Source organism: Pezoporus occidentalis, unplaced genomic scaffold (assembly GCF_034315485.1).
Source record: "Pezoporus occidentalis ecotype Australia unplaced genomic scaffold, CSIRO_AGI_Poc_V1 ctg235, whole genome shotgun sequence".
Taxonomy (NCBI): Eukaryota; Metazoa; Chordata; class Aves; order Psittaciformes; family Psittacidae; genus Pezoporus; species Pezoporus occidentalis.
The window spans coordinates 967,575-994,480 of NW_026914233.1; the positions used below are offsets into that span (position 1 = coordinate 967,575).

The 26,906-nt window shown below is 45.4% G+C and overlaps 1 protein-coding gene across 7 annotated transcripts in view; it reads right to left on the bottom strand.

Moving 5' to 3' along the window:
* Positions 1–26,906, bottom strand: part of MYRIP (myosin VIIA and Rab interacting protein) — a 208,874-nt gene that overhangs the window by 54,756 nt on the left and 127,212 nt on the right. The window contains exon 1 of one of the 7 annotated variants that reach the window (XM_062621858.1): positions 5,311–5,333. The exons of the other annotated variants lie outside the window; for them this stretch is intronic. The gene's annotated coding sequence lies outside the window, so the exon portion shown is untranslated. Of the gene's footprint in view, positions 1–5,310; positions 5,334–26,906 lie in introns of those variants that run through there. 7 annotated transcript variants of the gene reach the window in all.

Here is a 26,906-nt window from a genome sequence, read left to right on the forward strand (position 1 = left end):
ACAGAGCTATCCATCCACAGCTCAGAACTGCTGCTCTGTGGGAGACTCCAAAATGCAACACATCAAACCGAACAGAGTATTACAAGTGTGGAAAAGCAACATCAGTGCTTTAGTTTTCACCCCTTCAAAGCATCCTCAAGGCTCCTTGAACTTCCCGGGGGGCTCAGCTGTGAGCAAAGAGACGGAGGGGTTGGGAGCCAGGAGAAGGGGCATAAGGGTTGTACTATGGCAGAGTTGGGACACTGGTGGCCAGGACCTCTCCAAGCAGACCTGCTTTGCCACGCTGCTGGGCTGGAGGCAGAGGCATGCTGCAGTTCAGTGTTAACCACGATGTTTCCCCCTCCCCAGGTAGGTGATGAGTGCTGCAGGATGACCTCCTCCATCACGCTCTTGCTGCACTGGTGCCATGTTCTCCATCAGGGGTTGTGAAACTCCAGCTAATCCATGCGATGCTGTCTCAGGCACTGCCACGGGACCCCAACGCAGGCTCTCTCCCTGTCCTGGCCTCACACACACTGTAAGGCTCCAAGCTCTTAATTCATTTCCCAATGGAGAGAAGAGACCTCAGCCTCGTGCCCAGAGAAACAGGTAAGATTTAGCCTATCACTTATTTACTAGTTTCAGAGTAAAACTGCTTCAAACTCAGCGTCCTGAAATACTCTTTCTCTGCCAGTAGCAATATTTGCCTTTTCCCTTGGGCTAATGTTTTAGAGCTTGTAACATACTGCTTGTTGCAAATTGCTGAATTAAAGCATTTCAGTTCCTTTCAGTCCCAGTGAAATCAAACCAGCTCAAGAATGCAACTTCACCTTCATTCCCTTCGGGATGAATCATTACTATAGCACACAAACAGCGCACACGTGAATATCCTACCGAGGCTCAGCTTCCTGAAAATCAGACTTTATATGTATATATCTATTGAGAAAGTTCAGCCACAAGCAGAACAAAGCAGTTCTCCCTGTCCCTCACACTGAAACCATGAGTATCCTGCGCCAGCAGAAATGAACCTGATCTGATAATTGCACTGCAGCCTATGTCCATTATTCAGAGCTCAACCAAAAGGATGGTGCTATGTAAGGCATTTCCTAAAAACACGCATCCTCTCGACCATTCACACAGAAATTCACTGCCCCAATTTGAGCTTTTAAACTTCTTCCTTAGATCTAACCTGAACTTCCCCTGTTTCACTTTGAACCCATCACCCCTTGTCCTGTCACTACAGTCCCTGATGAAGAGTCCCTCCCCAGCACCCTTGTAGCCCCCTTCAGACACTGGAAGCTGCTCTGAGGTCTCCACACAGCTTCTCTTCTCCAGGCTGAACAGCCCCACTGTTCTCAGCCTGTCTTCACACAGGAGATGCTCCAGCCCCTGAGCATCCTCGTGGCCTCCTCTGGACTTGCTCCAACAGCTCTATGTCCTTCTTATATCAGGGACCACCAGTACACGAGGTGTATCACTGTAGTGACAGGACAAGGGGTATTGGGCTCAAACTGAAACAGGGGAAGTTCAGACTGGATATAAGGACAAGGGGAATGGCTTTAACCTGAGAGGGGAGAGATTGAGATGAGTTCTTAGGCAGAAGCTCTTCCCTGTGAGGGTGCTGAGGCGCTGGCACAGGGTGCCCAGAGAAGCTGTGGCTGCCCCATCCCTGGCAGTGTTCAAGGCCAGGTTGGACACAGGGGCTTGGAGCAACCTGGTCTAGTTTGAGGTGTCCCTGCCCATGGCAGGGGGTTGGAACTGGATGACCTTAGGGTCCTTTCTATGATTCTATACCACCTTCAGCTGAGATTTATACCCTTTTGCCGCTTATACCCACCCATGCTGCCATCTAACAACAGATCTTCACTTACCCAGCCCCATGTGCACACAGCTCCATCACTGCATCCTCCTTCCTTCTTGGCAGTTGTCTGCATACTTAACTTACTTGTCCTATGAAGCTATTTGGGTCTTCTCTGAAGTTTAGTCTTCCAATTATATTTCCTCAGAATTAAAGGAGTTCCTTTCACAGAGACTTATTGCATCAAGACACCTCCTTTTCAAGACTTCTGCAAAGGATAAGGCTGGATGTACGTCAGGTTCAGTGCGTTTTGCACCTCATCCAGAGTTAATCTTCCCATTTGAAAATGGTCAGGCTAAAAACATCTTCTGGTTTAAGTTGAGCACAAAGCCATCATCCAGGTTTGTGAATGAAGGCTGCGAGGGTGAGTTTGGTAAGGACCGTTTTCAGGTCTGTTCCCCAGAAGATAAATGTCCTGCAGCAGTTGAGGAAAACCCTGAAACAACACTGGTATAATTCTAATTACGGTTTGATCCTCTGGTAGGAAAACCCACGTAAGAGTACAACATGTCAGCATTTAACTGAGCTATTTTACCTTATATCTTCCTTGTGAAGCTGAATGTCAGGGACCCCTGGCTCACAAATGAATGTGTATCTAGCATATTAATCAGACCTGCTGCCTTCAGGAAACCTATTGTGTTTTAGGGCAACTGAAGTGAAAATACAGATTTTTGTAGCAGTTATAGAAGTGTTTTTTAATAAAGAAGAGGGTTTTCAAACTCGTGCTCCACTGTAATTTAGCTGACTCTAAACACTAGGGGGGAAATCATGACTGTGGAGAGTTAGCAGCAGTTAAAGGAACAATTTAAGAAGGGGCAGGACCTCTCTTCAGGCGTCTACCGGCAGTAAAAGATGTGAGAAGCCATATCCAACACAGCTCCTGACAGTATCTCAGCAAGACCTAATAAACTTTTGCCACAACAACGCGTTTAGGAGGATGTTTGCCATGTCTTACAGCCATTAGTGAATACTCTTCCTCCAGCGCTGCTTTGTAAAGCGAGCATCGGCTGACGGATGCTTATTCGGTCAGAGCTGACTTCTGAACCTAAAAGTTCAGAAGGCTGCATTGCAGGGGAGCTTGCAGAGAGCCTGCAGTACAAGCTACTGCTGCTTTCAAGCCACTCTGGCAGAGCCTTAGGCTGTGAAAGCAATGGGATCATTTAGGTGTTCCCTTGTCCCCACACGATGAGCAATACCGAGATCACTGCCAGCAGACATACAGTTCGCCTGCTTTTCATGACTGCTAATGCTGCAGAGCTCACGAACCATCCACTGGTGTTTTCCTATCCTAACACTGAAAGGCTTTCTTAGCATTTAAGCTGAATCCTCCTTGTTTCTATTTAAACAAGACAGTTGAAGATGCTTGCTCTTTTCTTCCTTCTTTTCCTCTGTTTCAGCACAGATCACTCTCAATGTTTTTTTTTCCTGGGACAAGGGAAAAAAGACCCAAATGTCCTATATTGTTATTTAAATACAAATCCCAGAACTGGTAATTCAAGGCTTTACCAATACTCCTTCAAGAAGGCTAAATGTAACTGTCAGGATATGACAGCACAGCACAGGCCCTACGAATGAGGTCCCACTGAGAGCACCAGGGATGTCACAATGATATTGAATCTGGGCTGTGCAATGCTCTGAGTCAAACATCATAGAATCCCAGACTGGTTTGGGTTGGAAGGGACCTTAAAGCTCATCCAGTTCCAACCCCTGCCATGGGCAGGGACATTTTCCACTAGACCAGGTTGCTCCAAGCCCCATCCAACCCAGCCTTGAACACTGCCAGGGATGGGGCATTCACCACTTCCTGACAAAGTCTTGCTGTAGAAACCCCCAACTCTTTAAAAAGGAAGTTCCTGTTGAACTAAGCCCAGTGCATTTTCACTCCACCTTTTCTTTAACCCCACAATTGCACGGATGCCACTCTCAGAAATGAGGTTTAAAGGGCACCTCCACACTAGCTGGCAGAGGTACCAATGGGCTAAAATGTTGCTTTCATGGGAGAAATTCCAGCACACAACTGTTAACAACTTCTCATCAAGAAGCAAAGAACTCTCCCAGATAATCCAACCATGAAGCCTGTCATTCACAAGAAGCCTTGTGGCCATATCTGTTCCACTTCCACCCCACAGGCCCCAAAAACACCCATCTCTCTTCATTTTACTGCTTTCATTTCTAGGTTGGTGCGTAACAAGCCCCAGATGTTACTGCGACCACTGGGGATCGTTCAGTGGCCAAAAGCAGTCTGTGGTCCTCATCACCAATGGTGTGATGGGGCCCAAGAACTTCTTTTCTCAGCCCTTCTAGGTTTTGCATTCAATGGCTGGCAATCACTGCCCCACCACACTGGATTTTCCTCTTAAGCCTTTCATTAAGCTCTTCCACAGCTGAGGAACAGGACCTGTCAGCCCAGGTGGAAAGTAAGCAATAAGCAGCTATTGAGTACCTGAAACCAAATGAAACCAAATCCACATCCAAATGCCTCTCCAAAAGCTGCAACAGTCCTGTATTGTCAAAATGAAACATTCCACACGTTCACTGCCAAGTGCTTTTCATGAGGATATCATAGATTATGGGCTGCATTCATGACATTGGTATGTGAGCTACAGGATTCATGCTATGACATAAAAAGCATAAATATACCAATAATAATATTGCTACTGAAACAAATCTTTTTCCCTTAAAGTAATGGAAATATTTCACTTTAGCTGAATCCCTTTCCCCCTTCCCGAATCCCTTTTTATTTCATGTAAAGTCGTCGTTTTCCCCCCTCTCTATTTCAATTTGCAGTAAAATACATTTTCAGTGTCTCAATAGTTTCAAACAGAAGAAATTCCATCTCCTGGTCGTTCGGTACTAAGTGGTTTTTCAGGCAAATCCTAAGAATTGATTGCCACTGCATCATTAGTGACTATATGGCACTCGCATTCACCACCATGCTGAAGCAAAATAAACCAAACAGGAATCAAAGCTTTATTACAGCTACACTGAACACACAGAAGTTGTCATTTACTGCCACAGTTGTTTCTACTTGCTACCACACATCAAGGTAAATTTCGCTTCCTATTTCTGATAGCAGACAGGCAAAAAGAACAAAAATCCACCCTGACAGTACCTCAACATGAGCGCATTCTGCTGCTTTTCTTAAGAAACAACAATAGCAAGAGATGTCCCTAAATTCTCTTTGGAGAGGCGTTCATTGTACCCTCAGCACCTACTCGGAAGGACAATACACAAACCTTGTGTAAACCAACTTCAGAATGCAGACAGCAACATCAGAACGCTCTCAGGAGCATTTGGCCACTGAGCTTCGCTCTCACGTTAAGGAAACACAAGTACTTACAGCCAAATTCCAACCGAACATAAACGGCTACAAACGCACCCTTCACCCGCATGAGAAACGCTTCCCATGGCGCCAGCAGATACCAACTGAAGCAAGAGCACATCAAGCCGCTTTGATTAGCTGTTCTAATTACCCAAGTGAAGGCTTTGCTTTCTGCAAACTTCATTTTCAATCCACAGATTCTTGAAAAGCAGCTGAACACCACAAACGGGTCCACGAAGCATAAAAACCATCGCGAGACGGATACAAACTCTGCTCCATCCAAGATACCCGAGGATAAACCACGCAAATGAAGTCTGTAATCCTGATTAGAAAATAACGCAGGGCTTTTAACACAAAGCTCCAGGACACCAAAAAGACAACAATCCTCTGCTTTGAGGTCTGTTTCTGTTCTTCTCTTGGGAGAAAGCTGTGAACAAAGAGCTGTGAAACACCAGCAAGGATGAGCAGATTCATCCCCACGTACAACCAGGGAGAACGCTGGGCTCATTTCAGTGTCATTTAAAACAGAAAGGGGGAAGAAAAATGATTCAAAAGAAGCCCAAAACCTTAAAACGTCACTGGGGAGTGAAGAGATGTGATTTCAGTTCCTCTTTCGCAGTGGTTAAGCTTGCCCAGCAAAGCCCAGCTTCTGAAGGAGGTTTTCTTCTGGCAGCTGTGCAGCATCACCCCACTGTGAGACAACACGTCCTTGTAGCTTTGTGATTCCACAGCCACAGAACAGCTTAAAAACACGTTGTTTGTTCAGTGCCATGTTATCCAGCAGGAGCAAGACACCTCCAAATCCATGCCCCAGGCAGGTCCCTAGCTGGGAGGCATAAGGAACATATTTCCTTGCCACCCATCTACCCACCGGGTTAGGAAGGAGGAGTGAGAGGGAGTGATGCTGCACTTGCCATAGAGTAAACCTACCCATTCGTGCTTCACATGTTTATCCAGCAGTTCAAGCAAGGAGATTACCTTGAATTACAGTGGAAAATGGGGAATTGCTGGCCAGCCCCAGAAGGTGGGCTCAGGCAACCAGCACACCTCAGCTGCTCTTTTGAGCATGGACCAAGGAAGGACTGAGCGAGGGGATGGGATGCTGGGCAACGGTGCTTTCTACAGCTGCGCGCAATGAGCATCATGAGCATCCTGAGCTCTGAAGCTCCTTACCATTCTATTGCTGCTTTTGCAGAAAATGAGCCTCCTGTACGTTGTGCTACTTATCCGTGGAGCTCTCTTTGATGCAGCCTTTAAAACATGCAGGGCATGGTTTTTTTCCCTTCTTAGTTCCTCAAACCGCTTCCTCGTCACCGCATGTAACGTGGTGGGGTTTTCCCTGCTGCACAGGAAACAGCTTTAGTTGGCAGCTTTATTGTGCAAGCTGCCCAGCAGCCGGACAAAAGCTAAATTCCAGATTATGGCTCAAAACCACCGGAAAAATTCCAAAGCCTTTACAAATTATACAAATGAGACCTTAATCCCAGCTGGCCTCACTAGCGGGGGCTCCGCATCTGGGCACACACACACAGATGTACCGCTTGTGGGGATTTTCAGCTATTTGAATGATGAAAAATACAACCCCCTTGCCCTCCCTCTATTTTTGTTAATACTTGTATCACAATAATACACCCCATACAGTCCTGCAGGCACAGATTAGCCAGGCTGTCAGAGAAACACAGCTGTGGTGGATGCCCCATCCCTGGAGACATTCAAGGCCAGGCTGGATGTGGTTCTGGGCAACCTGATCTGGTTGAAGATGCTCATTGCAGGGGGTTGGATTGGATGAGCTTTGAAGGTCCCTTCCAACCCAAGCTGTTCTATGGCTCTAAACCTAGCCCTGCTCAGAGCTCTTGGGTAAAACTGATCTGCTGTCCAGAGATGGATTCACTTCTCTAACAAACAGAAAGCTTCAAAGCGAAGCAATCCGCCTGTCTCATCCAGGGCAAGCTACTCTCATCTGCATGAGGCAGGGGGTATCCTTATAGGGCCACCCAGTCATGGTAAGATGTGCGGTATCAGTAAGTTAGATCAACAGCAATCAAGGAAATGGAAGGAACTAGAAGAAACACTGTATGAACAGAATGGGTGAAACCAGGAAGAGCTGCAAGGCTACCTGGTCATGCACATGGTGATGACAGGGTCCTTGAGTCCCTTAGAGCTGGTTTCTGACTGTGGGTACTGAGTGGAGTGCAAACAGCACAGCCCTTCTCAGGTACAGCCACAACGCTCATCTGAGAAGACCCTCTCCTTCACAAAGAGAAGAAACACACACACCAAGAATTTTCTAGCTCCCATTAAACTGAGATGAAAATACAGTAGCCAAAGGATCCTAGAATCCCAGACTGGTTTATGTTGGAAGGGACCTTAAGATCATCCAGATCCAAGCCCCTGCCATGGGTTGTAGATAAACCTCACGCTGTCCTGGCCCCTTTTTTCTCGCCATTCTTTTTTCTCAACTCTTCATTTTCTTTCAGAAGACATGAAGACAAGCTTGGAGAATGCTGGGGTCGCAGGCAGAAGGCAGCGCATCAGTGGATGTGCTGCTTCATTAACGTACTGGCCTTCTTCCAGGAGGTCAGTCTCCAACAAATCACTAGTCCTTGTCCAGCAGACCCAGAGATATGAAAAAGCCTATTACCTGTAAAGCTAAAATATGACCACATAGCCTCTGCAGTTCTGTGTTTGCTCTGTTACAAAAGTAGTGCAGCTGCAAAAGAAACGTCTGTTACCTATGTATCCACAGGAAAATAATTGGGTGGCCATTATTAAGGATGGTGCTATGGATAGAGCAAATACATTTTCAACCAAAATAAGCTAAAAATTGTTCTGGACCCCTAAAAACCATTAAAAGAATCGGATAATGGAGACATAGTCTCCAAGAAGATGGAGTAGTCTATCTGGAGTCAGATGGATACATTAAATCTGGTACTTGCGTAATGGGAAGTGGAATGATAAAACAATTATCTGTTCGAGACATGAAACAAAACCATGTATACTGGCTACTCAAGGGCATTTACACACAATTGTTCTTTTAGCTATGCTAGAATCATATTCTGTCATGCGATTCTGTGATTCTATGGTTCTAACTATTCTTTTAGTTATGAGTACAAAACTACTCCTCTCATTTTCTTCAGAGCTTCAATTTTGAACAGGAGTAGAGACCCCAGCGGTAGGAACACCAGGGAAGAAGGAAAACCAGACAAAAATCAGGGAAAACAAGAATTACGTGAGTTTAAGATGGGAAAAAACCACCTTTCTCCTTTCCCAGCCCCCAAAGGTAAGAGGTTGTACCAATATAAAGCATTAGGAGTATCTACAAATACCTAAACTTACATTTGAATCATACTCTGAATAATGAGAGGTCAGTGTTACTGCTTTGAAATATCTGGGACTTACACATTTAATCCATCTACGATACTGGTTAAATAAGACCAGCTGAGATGCTAATGTTAAGTACTCTGCAAGCTGCAACAATGGGATCATTTATTGAGTACTCCTCAGCTAAAACCACACGTAGTGAAACGAGATTTTCCAGAGAAAGTCCAGAAGCAAGCTTAAAGCCAAGAGCTTCTTTCACAAACAGTAACAGGAGTATTTTATAGACTGGAACTACCTCCCAAATCCCGTGACACAGGTGATGACTCAACTCCTAGTTTTGTGACAGATAACTCCTTGAGGGACAAAGTGCTGTAATTCTACAGTAGGTGAAGCAGCTAATAAAACTAATTCACATATATCCTATTTCATGCTTCATTTTTCTATGGATTATTGCTACTCTTTACTATCAGTAAGTACATACCAGATATTGCAGTTATTTAAAACTTACTAGCTGATTGGCAATAATGCCATTATATCCTAAAGCAATTAAAATCTTTGAAAGGCAGCTGATTAAAGACTCAACCAGTAAATAAAACAAACGGTCAAATATCCTTTAAATCCATTTTACAGGTGAAATACTGAGGCAGCAAAAGACTATTCCAGTGACTTTGGAAATCTTGCACGTTGAGGAAGGAAATCCGGTATCTTGACTATAAAAGCCTCTGGTTTTGACTCAAGTTGATCCTTTTTGCCTTCTGAGGCATTAAACATTTGCCTTAAAGCTCTGTTTTCACATCTGCAATTTGCTCAAATTAAGTATTTTAGATTAAACGCTTGTGTGGAAGAGAAAAGGGAACCAACCCTCTCAAAATCCTTACACATGAAGAACTGAGCGAGATCAAAGGGTCGAATAAGGCACTGTGACAAAGCATGCAATCCTCCTCCATATCTACTAGGCAAGCAGCACATCCAAGCCTGGAAACAGCCTGTAGCCAAGGATTTTGCAGATTGGCTCAGTAAGATATACAGCAAGACTTCTAAATGGCTGCATACAATGACGACAGTTGCATGCCCTGAAAAGTGCTATCTGCATTAAGCCTATTTAGTCCTGCTTCTACTACAACAGCTAGGCTGCTTGGCTCGGAAATGGATCAAAGAAATAAGATATTCCCATTTTACAGCCAATGAGCCTCAAACACTTCTCATATCTCAGCCAACTCCCGCCATACAAATCCCTTTGTGCAAGCCTGCACTCCCTGTGGGCCAAACACTGGCTTTGTTCTCAGAGGATTTGGGATGACACAGAAACCTATGTGCCCCTACCTAGAGACAGGACAAGGGGTGATGGGTTCAAACTGAAACAGGGGAAGTTCAGGTTAGACCTAAGGCAGAAGTTCTTCCCTGTGAGGGTGCTGAGGCACTGGCACAGGGTGCCCAGAGAAGCTGTGGCTGCCCCATCCCTGGCAGTGTTCAAAGCTGGGGTGAATGGAGCTTGGAGCAACCTGATCTAGTGGAAGGTGTCCCTGCCCATGGGAGCTGCTGCCTCCCCTGATACCAACCTCAGATCCTGTGTTGCCTCTGAAGCCACTTGTAGCACGTTATTTTGGGTAAAAGCTTTCATAAGAGTCTTCAATCCTATTAGAAAATGATGCACACACTAATTGCTGTATATCCTTGACAGGTGGATGCACCCACCACTGTACCGGTAAAAACATACTCAGACAATCGACACTAGGGTTCTGATATAGCCTTCATAGTAACATGTAAATGAAGAACAAATAAGCCACTGTAAGCCACTGGTCGATATGTGGGGATATGAACATAGCAAGTGATGGCACAGACACTGTCATATGCAGTCCTGGGGTAAAAAGTTGGACTTGATCATCTTAAAGGTCTTCCCCACCCTTGTTGATGCTATGACTCTGCTAGGCCATACAGTACAGAAAGGTTTTGGAATACCTACCTCCACTCTAAACAGTCTTTTTCAGACACCCATATGCATACTGTAAGGCATAGGCCAGAGATCAAACACAGTACAACACATGCAGCACCATAGGTCTACATATGCTGCTTTGGAGCTGCAGAAGTCTTGCATTCAAGACCCCTCTGCTTGCCAAGCCAACCATTATCACAGCACTTCAGCTGGGTTATGTCCATATTGCCATCATGTAGGGTCTGCACTCACTGCTTACTTAGCACAATGACGAAACTTAATCAGTAGAGAACAACGTTTCTTCATGGAGCAGCTCACTTCTGTTAGTCTAACCTCTGATAGCACGGGAGCAATATGTTGCTGCCTTTGGAATTGAGTCACTTCAGTAGTAGGACAGGGATGATGAATATTGAAAGCTCTTTTCAATATTAAGTCTTCAAAGACATGAGAGCCCAGTTTGCACGGATGCCAGCCACTCCTTTTGGCAGGCTGCAGGATGGCTTGTATGCTACAGCCAATTTGTTGACTCTCATTAGCAATTTGGGAATAGAGTAAGAAGAAAAGAGAAACTCAAAATGGAGTGCACACCGCCATGCTACAGTGGGACACACAGTCTGCCACTGTGACTGTTTTAATGTAGGTGAACATACATTGAATATGGGTGTTTCTTCAAAACCAGCCATGGGTGTGAGTAGTGAGATGGGATGCGATAGGACAGGATAGGATAGGTTGGAAAAGACCCTAAGATCACAGAGTCCAACCATTAACCAACACTGCCAAGTCCACCACCGAAGAATACAATGCTTAGCATTGGAAAAGACCTCAAAGCTCATCCAGTTCCAACCCTCTGGCACAGGTTGCTCAAAGCCCTATCCAACCATGTCTCCAGGTACCACATCTACAGGTCTTTTTAATACCCACAGGGATAGTGACTCTACCAGTTCCCTGGGCAGCATCTTCTGACAACCCTTTCTGGGGAAGGAATTGGTCCTCAGCTCCATCTAAACCTGCCCTGGGGCAGCTTGAGGCCGTTTCCTTTTGTCCTGTCCCTTGTTCCTTGGGAGCAGAGACCGACTCCACTTCACTACAACCTCCTGTCAGGCAGTTGTAGAGAGCAATCAGGTCCCCCCTGAGCCTTCTCTTCTCCACACTGAACCCCCCAGGTCCCTCAGCCCTTCCCCATCACACTTGTGCTCCAGGCCCTGCACCAGCTCCGTTGCCCTTCTCTGCCCCCCCTCCAGCACCTCAATGTCTCTCTTGCAGTGAGGGGCCCAGAGATGAACACAGGATTTGAGGTGCAGCCTCACCAGTGCCCAGCACAGGGGCACAATCCCTGCCCTGGCCCTGCTGCCACACTGGTGCTGAATCCAGGCCAGGATGCTGGTGGCTTCTTGGGTGCCTGGGCACGAGCTGCTCATGTTCAACTCTGTCAGTGATCACCCCCAGCGCCTTTTCCATGGGCAGCTTTGGTGAGAGCTGCCATTGATAAGTCACAAACACCCATGAGAGTGCTCACACAGCACTCATGAGCACATTAAAACCCACAGAGAATGCACAACTAATACAAAGTTTAATTACAGTCTTTATACTAACATTTCAGATTTGCATTTTGAAAACATTGTGCATTCCTAGCAATAGATGACATTTGATTTTGAAACACTAACTCAGGACAGTTAGCCACTAGTATCTGGCTTCTCTTTCAGGAAGAAAGAGCTCCCAATGGACATGATATTTATATCAAAACATTAAAATGTACACGATAAAAGTAGGATTAGATACAGAACAGTCAAAAATCTTAATTAAAGGGGTGATACTATCACTGTGTGCAGAGTTTCTTGTCTACAAGGATGCTGGAGAGGGACTCTTCATCAGGGACTGTAGCGATAGGACAAGGGGTGATGGGTTCAAACTGAAACAGGGGAAGTTCAGTTTGGATCTAAGGCAGAAGTTCTTCCCTGTGAGGGTGCTGAGGCGCTGGCACAGGGTGCCCAGAGAAGCTGTGGCTGCCCCATCCCTGGCAGTGTTTGAGGCCAGGTTGGACACGGGGGCTTGGAGCAACCTGGTCTGGTGTGAGGTGTCCCTGCCTATGGCAGGGGGCTGGAACTGGATGATCTTAAGGTCCTTTCCAACCCAAACCAGTCTCCCAAATTTTCCCTTTACCCTCTCCTTATAGTTCTGTTTGGGCAAGAGCCTCACTGGCACTTGGTAGCACTTGAGCCAGGCACATCCTAGCCACTGGCCACTGCACTCCGTGGGCTTGCTCACCTATTTTTGGCATGCCCAGCATGTTACTGGCAGTGGATGGCTCAGATGGTTCATCTAAACAGGTAAGCTGCCCAATTTTGGCTATCAAGCCTAGACTGGAATCCAACATGCACAACAGGTTGCCTGCCGGACAAAAAGATTATCAACACAGCAAGAGCTGTGGTCTTGTGGTGGGTAGAAGACAGGGAGCACGAGGCAGTATTGGAGGGAGAAACATAGGGAAGAATGATAGATGCAAACCAAACTGGCTTGCTTTTGCTTGTTGTGCATCCCTGCTCTAAAAGATTTAGGGCAAACCAAGCCGTACATTCTTACTATTTGTCAGTGTCTCCACAAGCTACTGCAGGGGATGAGAGCTGTTGCAAAAGATGGGAATGTAACGATCCCTTCCCCTTGAGAGAAAACACAGTGAGTGGCACTCACCGTCACCTAATCTTGGGGAATTCTGCATGCTTCCATGTTCTGTTCTAAGAGCTCTGGTACTATGTCAAAAGCCTCAGCTTCTTTTGGGAGGTAACAAAGAAAATAGGTTCGCTGTGCAAACAAGAAACAAGGCTTAAAGGTTTGACTCCAGAGGTCAAGAAACCCTCTTTGACTGACCTGAATTATTTTCTTCACCTCTTGGGATTTCTTTAAAGGCCTGAATCATGTTGTTGCTTCTACCTGGACCTAATTCCAGTCCTGACAATGAGACTAGCATGCTCTCACCAAGGGGCAGGTGTGTGCTCAAAGTATTATACAGCTTCTGCAGACAAAGGATCAGAGGGGTGAGAATAGTGGCTTGGCTTCACCTGTGATCCACTTCTTCCTCCAGCCCCTCACCATCCTTTTTCTGTCTTGCTCAGAAGGGGGTGTCCAAAAATCCCAAGTCCTTCCTCCAAACAAAACACGTGTTTGAAGTCTTCTTTCTGTGCATTACACCCACACTGCCAGATCCACATCAACACTTCAGCCCACCAGCACCCCAAGCCTAGCAAGCCCTGGTATAATTAAATGCCGCCTCCCAACCTTGGCTTCAACAGCCGGTTCTTCTGTGTCTGCCTGGCACTTTGCATTTATTGATGCTCTCCTTATCTATCAAGTTGCAAAGGAAGTTAAGAAATGCAAAGCTACCCGATTGCAAAATGCTTTCTCCACATAAGGACCCCCTGAAAGGGTAGAAAGCCATCAAAAAGTTTTTCCTCATTCTTTTGAGAGAAAGGTGACTGACTGCACTTGAATCTGCCAACTGTAACATGTTCCATTATACATTAAGGTATGTAATATACATTAAACATTATACAACCTGCAGATTTATGTGGCTTAAGGTATTTCAGCCAGCTACATAGAATTAGTGTCTTGGAGAAGCTCTTCACACATACATACCTTGTGAATACTCGAAGCACTATCATGGGAAACAGCATGCATATTCAGTTAAACAAGAGGTCAGAGAGGAGGATCACAGACTGGTTAATGATTGCCTCAGTTCGTTAAATGTCATTTCCATGCTTTAAGTCAAAGTTCAGCCAGGCAGTTCAGAACAGCATTAGGACCATTATTATTTCATGAGACTTGATAGGGAGCGGTTTGTAGCAGCAGCTTCTGAAATTAATATGTGAATTCTCAGGTGACTCACTTGTATAATTTCTCAGGCACTTGTGTCTCCAATACTTAAACAGAGGAAGTTCAGGTTGGATCTCAGGCAGAAGTTCTTCCCTGTGAGGGTGCTGAGGCACTGGCACAGGGTGCCCAGAGAAGCTGTGGCTGCCCCATCCCTGGCAGTGGTCAAGGCCAGGTTGGACACAGGGGCTTGGAGCAACCTGGTCTGGTGTGAGGTGTCCCTGCCCACGGCAGGAGGTTGGAACTGGATGAGCTTTAAGGTCCTTTCTAATCCAAACCAGTCTGGGATTCCATGGATAATCACAAATAGATAAACCAAAGCTACAGCAGCCACACTTTTAAGACACAAACTGGGCTTCTTGTTCATGTGCAGGCGCAAGGAAAGTCAATGAGTCACATACAGTATGTAAAACTAGAAATGTTCTGTGTTACAGACAGCTCCGCCCCAGACACCAAAAGACTGCAAATACATGCAACACGTAATACCAAATGGGTTTATCCTTAGCATGTACCTTTGGATTAAGAAACATGACCACAAGATTGCACACGCCTACCTCTTACACATTTGAGTTAGCCCTAAAATGCTTTTTCAAACTAATTAGGTATCAGATGCAGGGAAAGATGAAGGATTAACCAGAATGTTGTCAGAAGAGCACAAATGACAACATTAAGGAATCTTTGCCTATTCCACTCACCGTGTTTTCATTGTAGTCAGAATGTAAGAGTTTGCCTGTTTAGAGGAATTACATATAGGCACAAAAGTAACATGGACTGCCACTACGATAAGATGCTCCAAGTTACATGTAGGTTTAGCCTCTTTATTCTACATTTACATCTTTCTTTGTACTGACACTGTTTCATATTTATCTTGGTGTTATTATGATCAGAACTGGATTCCTGGAACTGCACAATACTACCACAATAGCTGTGGTAGGTGTAAAATCCACCGAGACTTTCATTGGAGTCTTTTGAGTAATAACGCGTTTGATGAGCTGTGTAGGAAGAGGAAGGTGACCTCCAAATCACAGATTACAAAGGCATTTGTAATGCAAGCCCCAGAGAGGCAAATTCTCCAGAAAACATGTTGAAATCTATGTTAGGTGGCAGCCACTACTTAAATAGGCACTTAGACCTGCAATGGAGGTTCAGGGCTACTACTACTTTTCAGAGTGCTACCAGTAACCCAGAAAAAGCCATGACGGCTCTCCTTAGTTTTCAGTACAAGGTCTAATGAATTCTTTAGCATTTAGCACAGCACCTTCTTTTTACTACAAGAAACATCCATTTACAAAGCCTTCACTAACAGTAACGTTGTTTTCAACTTAGGGACAAGATAGATGCCATGAACACTGGTGTTTGACAATGACTGCTCTGTTTCAGATGAAGCTGCCTTTGTACCAGAGTGATGATGCTTGTTCTCCCTTGGTTTCAGGTGCACCACTTCTCTCCCCTTTTAGCCTCAGGCTTGTGTATTCTCTTTTGCTTCCTTTCCTTTCCACAACTACTAGACCCGAGTTCCCCTGAGGACTGCAGTTTCCAGCCTCTCCAGACCTGGAGTACCACATAGAGAGGACACAAACGTTCTACCTTCTTCACTCATGCTGTCCATTGAAAGGGTATAATTTAAGGGTGAATGTGTTACTTCACACATAAAATCTGGTGGCTCAATGTGGCCACCAACCTTTCAGCTGTGGCACTTAAACACTGGTATTGTTGTTTGTGGAGGAATTCCTACACACACACAAACTACGAATGCATTCACACACTGAGCACCACAGGGCATCAGGCAGAAGCTGAACTCTCCATGAGCCAGAGCTCCCATAAAGTCATGAGAGAGGAGAGAGGAGAGTCTGTGTTAAAAACGCTGCTGCACTGAGCACTGTGGAGGACAGCACCCGTACACTGACTAATTTCTAGGTAGAGCATCATATAAATCAGTTTCATGCTATTTTTTGCCTCCAGGACATAGGGAGTCCATCAGCAGCATCAATGCAATCAGTCCCAAATAGCCTGGTTGTTTAGGACCCACACTTAAATCATTCAGAAACACTTAAAGGACAGAGATCTTAAAAGGTAAAAAACATTTTACTTTAAATTCATCGGTGTCCTCAAACACTGATGCGCAAAAAGGACCAGATTTGGAGGAACTGGACCCCAGCTCTTCTGTAATTCTAGTGATCAAAACTGAGCGGAAAAGGGTTTTCTATGAGGTCAGCAACACCAGAACAGGACCAAACTCATCTCAGTTTCCTGACTTACAGACACATCAACATGTGCAAGTGCATTCATTCCAATGCTGCTGATGTAATAGGTTTATCAGTGCGTAGTCACGAAGCTGAAATGGATATGGGGACGTTGCTCACATGCATGCATCTGAGCCGAGCAGGACAACAGACTGCCAACCGCAGCAGCACCACGGGTCATTATTACACACGGAGAAGGAAACCGCATGTTCCTTCCATGGACTGCTCTTTCCTCCATCTAATGCCCAGTCATCTGGCATTTGCCAAAACAGGAGCCCCAGCAGGTGCTAGCAGAAGGAAGAGCAGAGAAGCCGGTACCCTTGTGTGACCCTCTGGCTCACAAGCACCGAGTCGCTGCTGTGGGAGCCTGGCCAAGTCGTTCACCAGCTCTGTGTTACTGCTGGCGTGACAGGGGAAGGAAGGGGCAGACAAGCAAATCCACTACAAATGAGTCAGACTGAGCCTTTGTCAACCGGCTCAGAGTAACAAGTGAATAATAGGGATTACAAAAGTACAGCCACCGCTGCATGAGGCCGTTCATATGACTTGTGTTCCCCACTGACGCAAGAAGCAAATGAACTGAGGACTATTGACGGTGTATGATTCCTATCTCACTGCCTGCAATGCAATTTAGAGGATGCTTCCAGAGACAGGCCGAGCCAGAGATAAAAAGTGACATGAGACAGCTGGGAAAGAAAGAGAAACAGACTTAGTTGAGTTTATTTTCTGTCTTTTTTCACTTTCTTCCCCCAGAGAAATGGAAACAAAGTGATTGCTAAAGGCTTATCAAATGGGGCTCATTCTTCTAGTGATACTGCTTGTTCCCCTGAGGAAGCAGAGAAGCTTTCTGCACGCTATGGCTGTATGGAAGCATTAGCTCCTCAAAGCCACACATGCATCACCTAACACTATGAAGCATCTTTCTCCACCAGCCAGACATGGGAGGGCATGAATATCAACTGAAACCCAGGTCAGCACTTTGCACAGGCCCCAAAGTAACTACTATAATTCCCCCTAAGAGTCCAGCAGCTAAATGGGATGAAGTCCTAGGCTCCATCACCGTGATTTAGGGGCTGTTTGACATCCCAGACCAACACTCAGTCTCCCTATCAGGAGAACACTAATACCAACAATGGCCGAGGCTTTTCCAGCACTGTTTGACCTGCAGATCCAGAAGCTGGCTGTGTAAGCGCCCACCCCTTACCTCCATTTTACACATGGGATAAAGAGTGTTAAGCACAGAGAGCAGTGCTTCAGTGGTAGTTAAGAGCTTTTGCATGAAAGGGTCACTCAATGGTCATATAAAGTCACCCCAAACCCGCAGGATTTCACTACGTGCCAGCCATCAGGCCTCCTGCCTTGCATTTCTCATGTCTGACAAAGCCACGGTCCTCCACATTCAGAATCGTTTATAGCCAAGCGATCAACACATTGAGTGACAAGAGACAGGGTCCAAATGATAAACAGTTCAGATTAAAAGGTGACCCAGGTGAGCAGAGGGGCCCTGTTACCATCTCCCGACACCCATGAGAACAATCCATGCGAAGCACCATGTGCCACTGGCACCCACAGAACCTGCGGCACCTACTTTGCCTCTGGATGGAAACCTCTTCAGGAATGGATGGTGCTACCTTCACTGCCCTCAGTTCTCCACCAGAAAAGGAAGGGGTTTAAATGCACACATTCTTCTAGGACTTTGCACAAACTCCTCCATGGGATGACCCCAAGAAGAACTACGCTTTGAACGCAAGAGCTACCGTTACACTGGTAAAATACTGGTAGATTGAGTGTTTCCTCGTATGAGACAATACTAAATGAATGCCTTAACCTTTCCAAAAAGGGTTTTGATGAAGTTCATGTACACTTTTAGCCATTAGGAATCTCCTGGTCATTGCTAAAAGCCTACTTAACCAGCTCTATTTTGTCTAGCTAAATGCCTCCTGTAGCGGGCATTCTTCATCTCTTCATTGTACTCCAGGTAACAGAAAGGAAACCTAAGATCCAGCAGACTATTTAGCAAAAGGTTCTTCTCGTCTGAGTTCATACGTTTCAATATTCTTTTTCAACATGTCTGTGATTAATTCGTTATTTATATTATAATATTACATTATCATTTGTTATTTCATTAACCTAACCAGAAGACATACCAGTTTTCTAAGCCTCTCCTCCCCCAAAGAGATGCTGCTTTCCTCTTCATTAAGAAATGACAACCTAAGTAGGGCAAAAGATACAGAGCAGTAACTTGGGTGATACTGAAAAAGCAACAAGTATGCCAAGCTCATTAGAAGCAGTACTGTAAGAAAATGAAATAGAACTCTTTTTCTCTGGCCTAATGACACAATCACATTTGCTTTTAAACTGCAAATGAGTGCTCATCCCTGCTGTGATATCAAACACAGCAACAGTCCTCCCTCCCGAAAACCACCCAGACTGACTCAACAAGAGAGTTTCTAGACCTTGTCCTCTTTGTTAACTGGGCCTAATTAAAACACCACTACTTTTTTTCCGACATTAATTGCACAAAAGGTGATGAAACCCTGTGCTACAGAGGCCACGCAGATACCGGAAACACAATCTCTATTCATTCCCACTTCTCTTTAAACCTTCTTACTGTGATTTGCTTCTGTAGTTAATATGATCAGTAGCACAGAAACCTCAGCCTCAGCTTTCTCCCTAAACCCACTTGTTTGCTACAGAATTTGCCTAAGCCGTGTCTCACTGCTCCTGTAAAGATTCCAGCCTGGTTGAGTTCCTAAGCTACCCTAACTCTGTGGATCAAATAGGATCATTAACTCTGCAGTTTCTGACACATGCTAAGTCTTGGAAACTGGGCAAAACCCCAGAAGGAATACCTCCCCAGTTCCATGCATGTTTGAATGTCAAGCAACATGTCACACGTTTCCCACACTGGATCTCTTTGGGAGACACAAATGCACCTCCTGAACTCACAAGCACTGCATAGCAGGTCAGGATTTCTTCTGCATTACCCACAGACCTCATAACAGCACTACAAGGATCTCTTCAAGAGCAAAACTCTACACAATCTCAGTGCATTTGAAGCAAGGGTCCTGATACAAAAGCACACGACTAGCTGGAATGCAAACCTGGAAGGCAACCTGGCACAGGGTGCCCAGAGAAGCTGTGGCTGCCCCATCCCTGGCAGTGTTCAAGGCCAGGTTGGACAGCACTTGGAACAACCTGGGCTGGTGTGAGGTGTCCCTGCCCATGGCAGTGGGTGGAACTGGATGAGCTTTAAGGTCCCTTCCAACCCAAACCAGTCTGGGATTCTATGCTTAGCTTTAAGCTCTCTTTGCTCCACGTGATGTTTCCTTCATGGATTGTGTTTAATCTTTTCTGTGTCGCTTCAGAAAGATTTAGTCTCAGGCATATTTAGAGGGTATTCACTTACGCTTCCAGAAAGCAAATGTGCTTGTAAATTGTTTCACAGAATAAAAATCACTCCTGCCACTTACCAACTCTTCCTTCACTGAATTACATCGCAGTTCAGTGGCCTCTACAAGTACCCAGCAAACCTGGAAGCTGTTGCTAAAGCCATTTTTGCCATCACTTCCTCTAGCAAAGTGTTACCAAAAAACCCCCACCTACAGAACACCTAAGCCCCAGCTTTCTCATGAGCTATCACCAAGGGAAAGCATTGGAATCACAGCATGCTAACACACTACTACAGAGAAGCACAGAGTACCACCAACACATGTAATAAGCTCCTTCCCTTATCAACACTGGGATACTGGTTCTATTCAAAGTCAAGATTGTGAATCCACAAACCGTATCCCGGAGCCTTTCAGAGTAATGCATCAGATGACAGTTGCTCATCTTTGCCAGTATGAGGAGCTCATATTCCGAATTGAAATGCCTATAGGCACTAATAAGAAGATCTATGGAAAAGTTTATAGTATATGACATAGGAAACGTAGAACTACGTTTAAATAAGCTGTCCTTTGGACAAATCCTACTGTTGCTTGTAAATTATGAAGTTACTTCATTCCCAGGTTTCGGAAATAGTCATATTGCAATTCAATTTGGAGTTATTTTAGGTAATTCTTTTTTTAAATTCAATAAATATTTTCCAGGTATTGAAAAAGAATAATTCCTCATTACTGCCAAGTGCTTTGGGATTTCTCTCTCAACTTTTTTCTCGCTGAATCTTTCCTCTTCTGATGCCCTATTTTCACCAGGTTTCCTGTGCTATCAGAAAAGCAAGGAAGTGAAGATAGAATGAAGCTGTTCACGAAGGGCAAATGCCTCTCCAAATCTCCTTGTGTTCTGAAGGTTCTCTTGGTCTAGTTTTCTGCAGCTTGGTTTTTGCCTTAAAAGCACAACTGTGATTTCTTCTTCATAAAAGGTATCAACAGTGAGCTGCCCATGACAGTGCTTGACATCAATGAGGAAGGAGCAAGATGCCGTATCCAAAGACAGCACCCACTTGACAAGCCGTGCCCTGCTGCCTTTTACATCCCAAGCGCTCCAAGGGATGTTTCAGATGATGCTAAGAGCATAACAGAGCCGATCAGCTGCAGAGGTGAGGTTTTCCCCATCAGCACGTGCCAGCTTGATGGCAGGGTAGGACCTGAGCACCGCAGCCAGGGCGCAACTACGGGATTTAGTCTGCTTTAAAAGAGTACTTTTAATGCTGTTGTAGTTTTCTGCAGCGTTGGCACACGGAGCAAACCCGAGCGCTGCCGTAACTCCAGCTCCCCGTGTCTCAAGGGGACACTTTTCACTTAGTGAAGTCAAGGTTGCTTATTCTTTTCTGAGAGAATCACAGTTTATCATTAGAGTATTTAAATATTTTACAGGCCAAAGTGGAGGCTGGAGAGCTCAATAACTGTAATTAGGCACACGGAGCCGCTCGCATTAAAAGGATAGATCTAATAAGACACAGTTAACATTTTTTGCTCTCATTAAGTCAATTCATACAAATTTAAAGGCAAGATTTATGTGCTGATAAACTGGGCGAAGGAAAACACAGGCTGCATTTAAAGTAGGATGAAGCAGGAATCTTTGACACTTATTACCAACCAGAAGCTCGGAAGGAATGAGCTAGGATCCATTTAATGATCTCTGTGAAGCCTGTGTCAGGGAAGCAGCCCGAGTTACACCCAGGCAGCAGCAGGCATGAAAAGGCAGCGTTATCCCTAATTCTGCACAATGATGTCTTCCAGGGAAGCACAGCTTAACATTGCAATGGTGGGGAAAACTACTCCCCGCTTTGACAAAGGGGAAAATCAGGACACCGAGGGTTAAAACAGATGCAAGCCAGATTTTACAGTCACAGACCCTCTTAGCAGCCTGCTCTGAGCTCGATCCATTTGCTTCCTAATACCTTTCATGCTTTATTTTAACCGCGGTTTTAATCGAGCTGGATCCTACAATTAAACGACTAAACCCAAACAGCCCCAAATCTTCATCATTGGATACAGAGAGAATCTTCCCTTGAATAGAACTGCTACTGCTTTATACACATCTCATGGTCAGAGGTTATTGGAGGAATTTGAGGTTGATGATAGCACCATATTTTGCCCAGATTTGGTTCCTCTGCCTTGGTGATCGAATGAATTCTGCACTTTACTCATAAGGCATCCTTACTTTTAATACCTGGACCCTGAGGACATGCAATTATATGGGACTTGTTTCCTGCTCAGGAGCCTTCATAGAGCAAAACAAAGACTTCGGAGCTATGCATGTGATAAAAATCATTAATTCTTATGGGCTTCATTATTTCAATGTCCAAAGGAAACGGGCAGCTCCTTGTTATTTCCTGCTCCCCCTAAAACTGCCTGGAGAAAACCAACAAAATCAAAATCCCTCCATTCAGCAAAGGGAAGCTCTTTAGAGGGCTCAGAGTGACCAGAAACGTAGTGCCTAGAAATATTCAGCCTAGTTATTGTGCCAAAGTGAAGGGGATGTCAAGCAGGGTCATCAAGACTGCAAAATGAAAATCCATTTTCATGTCATTCCTTTATGCACTTTTACCTTTTCATCTCCCTAGCAGAGTGCTGCAGCTGGAACACAGGCCTCAAAGGCACTTAGGGAACAAATGGGACACTAAATGTGGTGGGAGTTCTGCCATGGATGGTAGCTGTGTAAAATGAGGCTGTTAATAGGAATGTTGGATACAGTGGTTCATTTATGGCTGTCATCAACTTCATCCTAACAGTAACTAACCAAATGACTGAAATGCTTTTGACTGTTTATATTAACTCTCCTTACATTGCTTCCTCAGAGCAGCTTCCAATATCTGAAGGGGGCTACAAGGATGCTGGAGAGGGACTCTTCATCAGGGACTGTAGCGATAGGACAAGGGGTGATGGGTTCAAACTGAAACAGGGGAAGTTCAGGTTAGATCTAAGGCAGAAGCTCTTCCCTGCGAGGGTGCTGAGGCGCTGGCACAGGGTGCCCAGAGAAGCTGTGGCTGCCCCATCCCTGGCAGTGTTCAAGGCCAGGTTGGACAGAGCCTCGGGTGACATGGTCCAGCGTGAGGTGTCCTTGCCTGTGGCAGGGGGTTGGAACTGGATGATCTTAAGGTCCTTTCCAACCCAAACCAGTCTGGGATTCTATGATTACAAAACAGTCTATTGCAATACAACAAGGCACTACTGAAATGGGTTTGTGACTAATCAGTAAGTTACATTGCACCCAATCCCCGTGTAGAGGGGCCTCTGTGCTCTGCATCATTCATAAACTTAACTGGAACAGTACAACAAACCTAATTGTGCTCCTGGCATCATTCTTCAGAGAGCGCTGGGAAAATGCTTATTCTCCCTTTCTTTAAATTTATTACCCAGCTCTTAGAAATGAAATTAACACCTTTTCATCTTGTCAGCTCTTGGGAAATCACTCTAATGCTTGAAATCAGATTTCATATGTAGCCAGCTAAATGTTGTTCTCCGACACATGACATCATTAGAATGACTGCTCTTCAATGTCATTTTCTCATTCATATTTTAGATATATATGTTTATAGAGGTGAAAGTAGGCATGAATTGTATTTTTCTGTATGAACACGCACAAAATAAATCCGCTGTTTGCATGAACGAACAATGAGCACCTTATACATCACAGTTATTCTTGTATTTTTAAATCTGTATACAGCAAAAAGACTTTTATCAGTTGAAGACATACTAGAGAAGTCCACTGAAAGTAGAACAGAAAACCTGCTGCAAGTCTGCCATGGCATAAACATTTTGGCCTTGACAAGAATCCACCAGTGTCCCACGGTACACAGTGGGATTTGGTCCTCTATGATTTTACCTATTGAAGCTTCGGACTGTTCAGCGAGTTCCTAAATGCCAGAGCATAAGGAAACCCCAAAATATTTCTGATCACAGAACCACAGAATCAACTGGGTTGGAAGAGAGCTTTAAGCACTGCCAAGGCCACCACTAACCCATGGCACTGAGGCCTCGTCTCCACGCTGTGTGAACACTTGCAGGGACGGTGACTGCAGCCCTGCCCTGGGCAGCCTGTTCCAATGCCTGAGCACCCTCTGGGGAAGGAATTGTTCCTCAGCTCCATCTAAACCTGCCCTGGTGCAGCTTGAGGCCGTTTCCTCTTGCCCTGTCCCTTGTTCCCTGGGAGCAGAGACCGACCCCACCTCACTACAACCTCCTCTCAGGCAGTTGCAGGGAGCGATCAGGTCCCCCCTGAGCCTTCTCTTCTCCAGACCTAAATACTTCTGTGATTCTCTGTCCCTTCAGGAAGTCCCTCCTGAGCCCACAGAGATACAGCTGGTTTCGTGGCCTCTCCCTCAGCTTTCCCTTCTTGCTGCACACTCTCTAGCAGCTCACACACCACAGAATCATTAGGGTTGTAAGGGACCTCTGGAGATCATCTACTCAGCGTATAGTTTTCCATTACAAAGACCTACCCTTCTAATTGCAGAAGCATCAACAGGGATGGCAGAAACTTGCCATTAGCCTCCTGACAACGGAGGGAGTCAGGTCAGAACTGCTTTCCCAAGCTGGGTATCAAGGGAGGAAACTCCTGGGATCCCAGCATTGGGGTTTCTTTAACACCAAGAGATCTTCGTAGTAACTTTTTCTCCTGGCAGCCAGAGCTACACTCTGCTGCCTCCAGCATCACAAATAACTACCAGATATTCACACAGGCATATCTTCTGTGAAGAGTACAGAGAGAGACTGATGGGCACAGACAGTAGATCAGCCCCATCGCATAGGCAGCAGAGATGGGAACAAGTCAGCAGCAAAAATGAGCTCAAGGAAGTCTCTAATAGCATGCCCTGTAGCAGTTTTAATGAATTATGCTTGCCAGAAAGACATTACATCCTTTCAATCTGGAATATGTTTAACAGTCACCAAACCAGTTGGGTTACTTGAACATGCCTGACTTCTTTTGCTGTCCATCCCACAACAAAAATATTCAAGATTTCAAGGCTGCTGTGGCTGGCAAGACAGAAGAGAGAATTATCCTTCCATTACCTGTGCTTAAGTGTATGCAGTGTGCTAACGTTTCAGCTCCTGCTCGCTTCACAACTTGTGATTCCCCCTGCGCTAGTGGGATAACACACCGCTGCTCTGTCACCACACAGATGCTGGGATGCATCCGGCAAGGCTTCCCGTTGATGCCTGTAAACCCTGTGTTATGACTGCAGCAGTAGAAAACAGTGTTTAATGGTAATGCTGCTTTCCTGGAACACAGTTAGGAGGCATTAAGAGAGCGCATCTCCAGGAGCACTCCAGAATCTTTGTCAAAACACTGTCAAGACGAAAAACCACGCGCAACGCTGAAGGAAATGTGTCCTACCTCGGGTGCAGAGAACACTGGGGATCATCAAAGCAGATTGTCAAACCTCTTAGCAGTTTACTTTGCTCTCAGCATAGCTATTTGTCCAAGGAAACTAACGCTATGGCTGTGTCCGCTTCCTTATGCAGCCACACAGCACTGCATTGCTTGGGATTTCAGCAGTGCCAGTAATCACAGCCTAAACATTTGTATTTACTCACACATGTAAGAAGTAGCGGTCTTTTATTCAGGTAAACCTCTCCATTGCCAAATTTTTTTAAGCTCTTTCAAAAGTCATTATAAAGGTAAAGATAAATCAAAACACCTCCAGGAAAAACAAAGCTCCCTCCAGGTAATCCTGTCTGTGCAGAGATCCATTTGTCACAAGTGCAAACAACCAAAACTCAACATTTTTGTCATGTTTGCTGCATCTCAGCATCTAATATTGACAGGTACTCCCAGTCCTGTGATGAAATCACACCCCGACGTTAGGAGCTGAGAGAACTGCATTGCAAGGACTGTGATGCACAACACAAGGAATGAAGTCATCTCACTGTAGTATCATGCACGACAAAGATACGTGTATCACCACTACAAATGATAAGAAACAAAGCAGTAAGGTTTACCTGGAGTAGTTACTGTGCTCTATTCCTGATGTGTTTCACATTCCTTTCAGGATAAACACCCCCAGAGTATATTCCCCGCTCTGTGCTAACATTTGATTCACAACATGAGTGCTCTTCAAGACAGACTGAAGAACTGTACAGGTTTTCAGATGGAAGGCGGAGGGTGGGGGAACAGAAATCCCCCCATTCCCAGCTCTCACCACTGAACTCTTAACGCTGCAGGTGGACAGAAGGATTGTGCTGGAGGGAAGGCGCAGCGCATGCAGCTCCTCTCAGCAGCGCTTCCCTCCCCAGCACACGCAGCTCACTCGCGGTGGAACAGCCTGCAGTAGAATAACAAGAGAATTTCTCAAGTGCTAGTGGAAGCAAAGGAGGGGGTGTGAGGGAAGGCAAGGGAAGAAAAAGCTCAGGAGGCTGCTCCTCTCTTCAGCTGAAGGCATGCTGTTTGTCCCTCCTTCACTGGGGTCTTGTGAGGACAGGCACACCAAAGATTTCAAGGCTCTGAGATGCTGTGTGCGACCCAACACAGTTGGCTAAAATAACCAAGCACAGGGAATGCAAAATATTAAGTTTCCAATAGCAACATCAACATCTCCCTGTTGTAGCTCCTGTAACGGAAGGTACATTTTGAGACAAACAGCGATACCGTCTTAAGACAACATTTCTGGCCCCAAATCCAGTTGCAAAATCAGTTCTCTTACCCCTACTCAAGACTCATTTGCCACTTACAGAATTGTCTTTGAATTTACAAATACCATTTCCCCCACCGTACTCTTTACTATTTTTTCCCCTCTGATGGCGAGCAAAACTAAGACCTTAACCCCTGAAGGTGCTTAGCTCTGTTTGCAGCTGGATGGTAACTCAAGCGACCACACAGATGAAAACCTATTTTGCGCCAGCAAACCTACACAGCACATGTGCTGGGAACAGAGGAAACCAGACCTGTTTCAGATGCGTGCAAGGCTCATCCATCCATCATGTAACTCGAGTGTAAAAC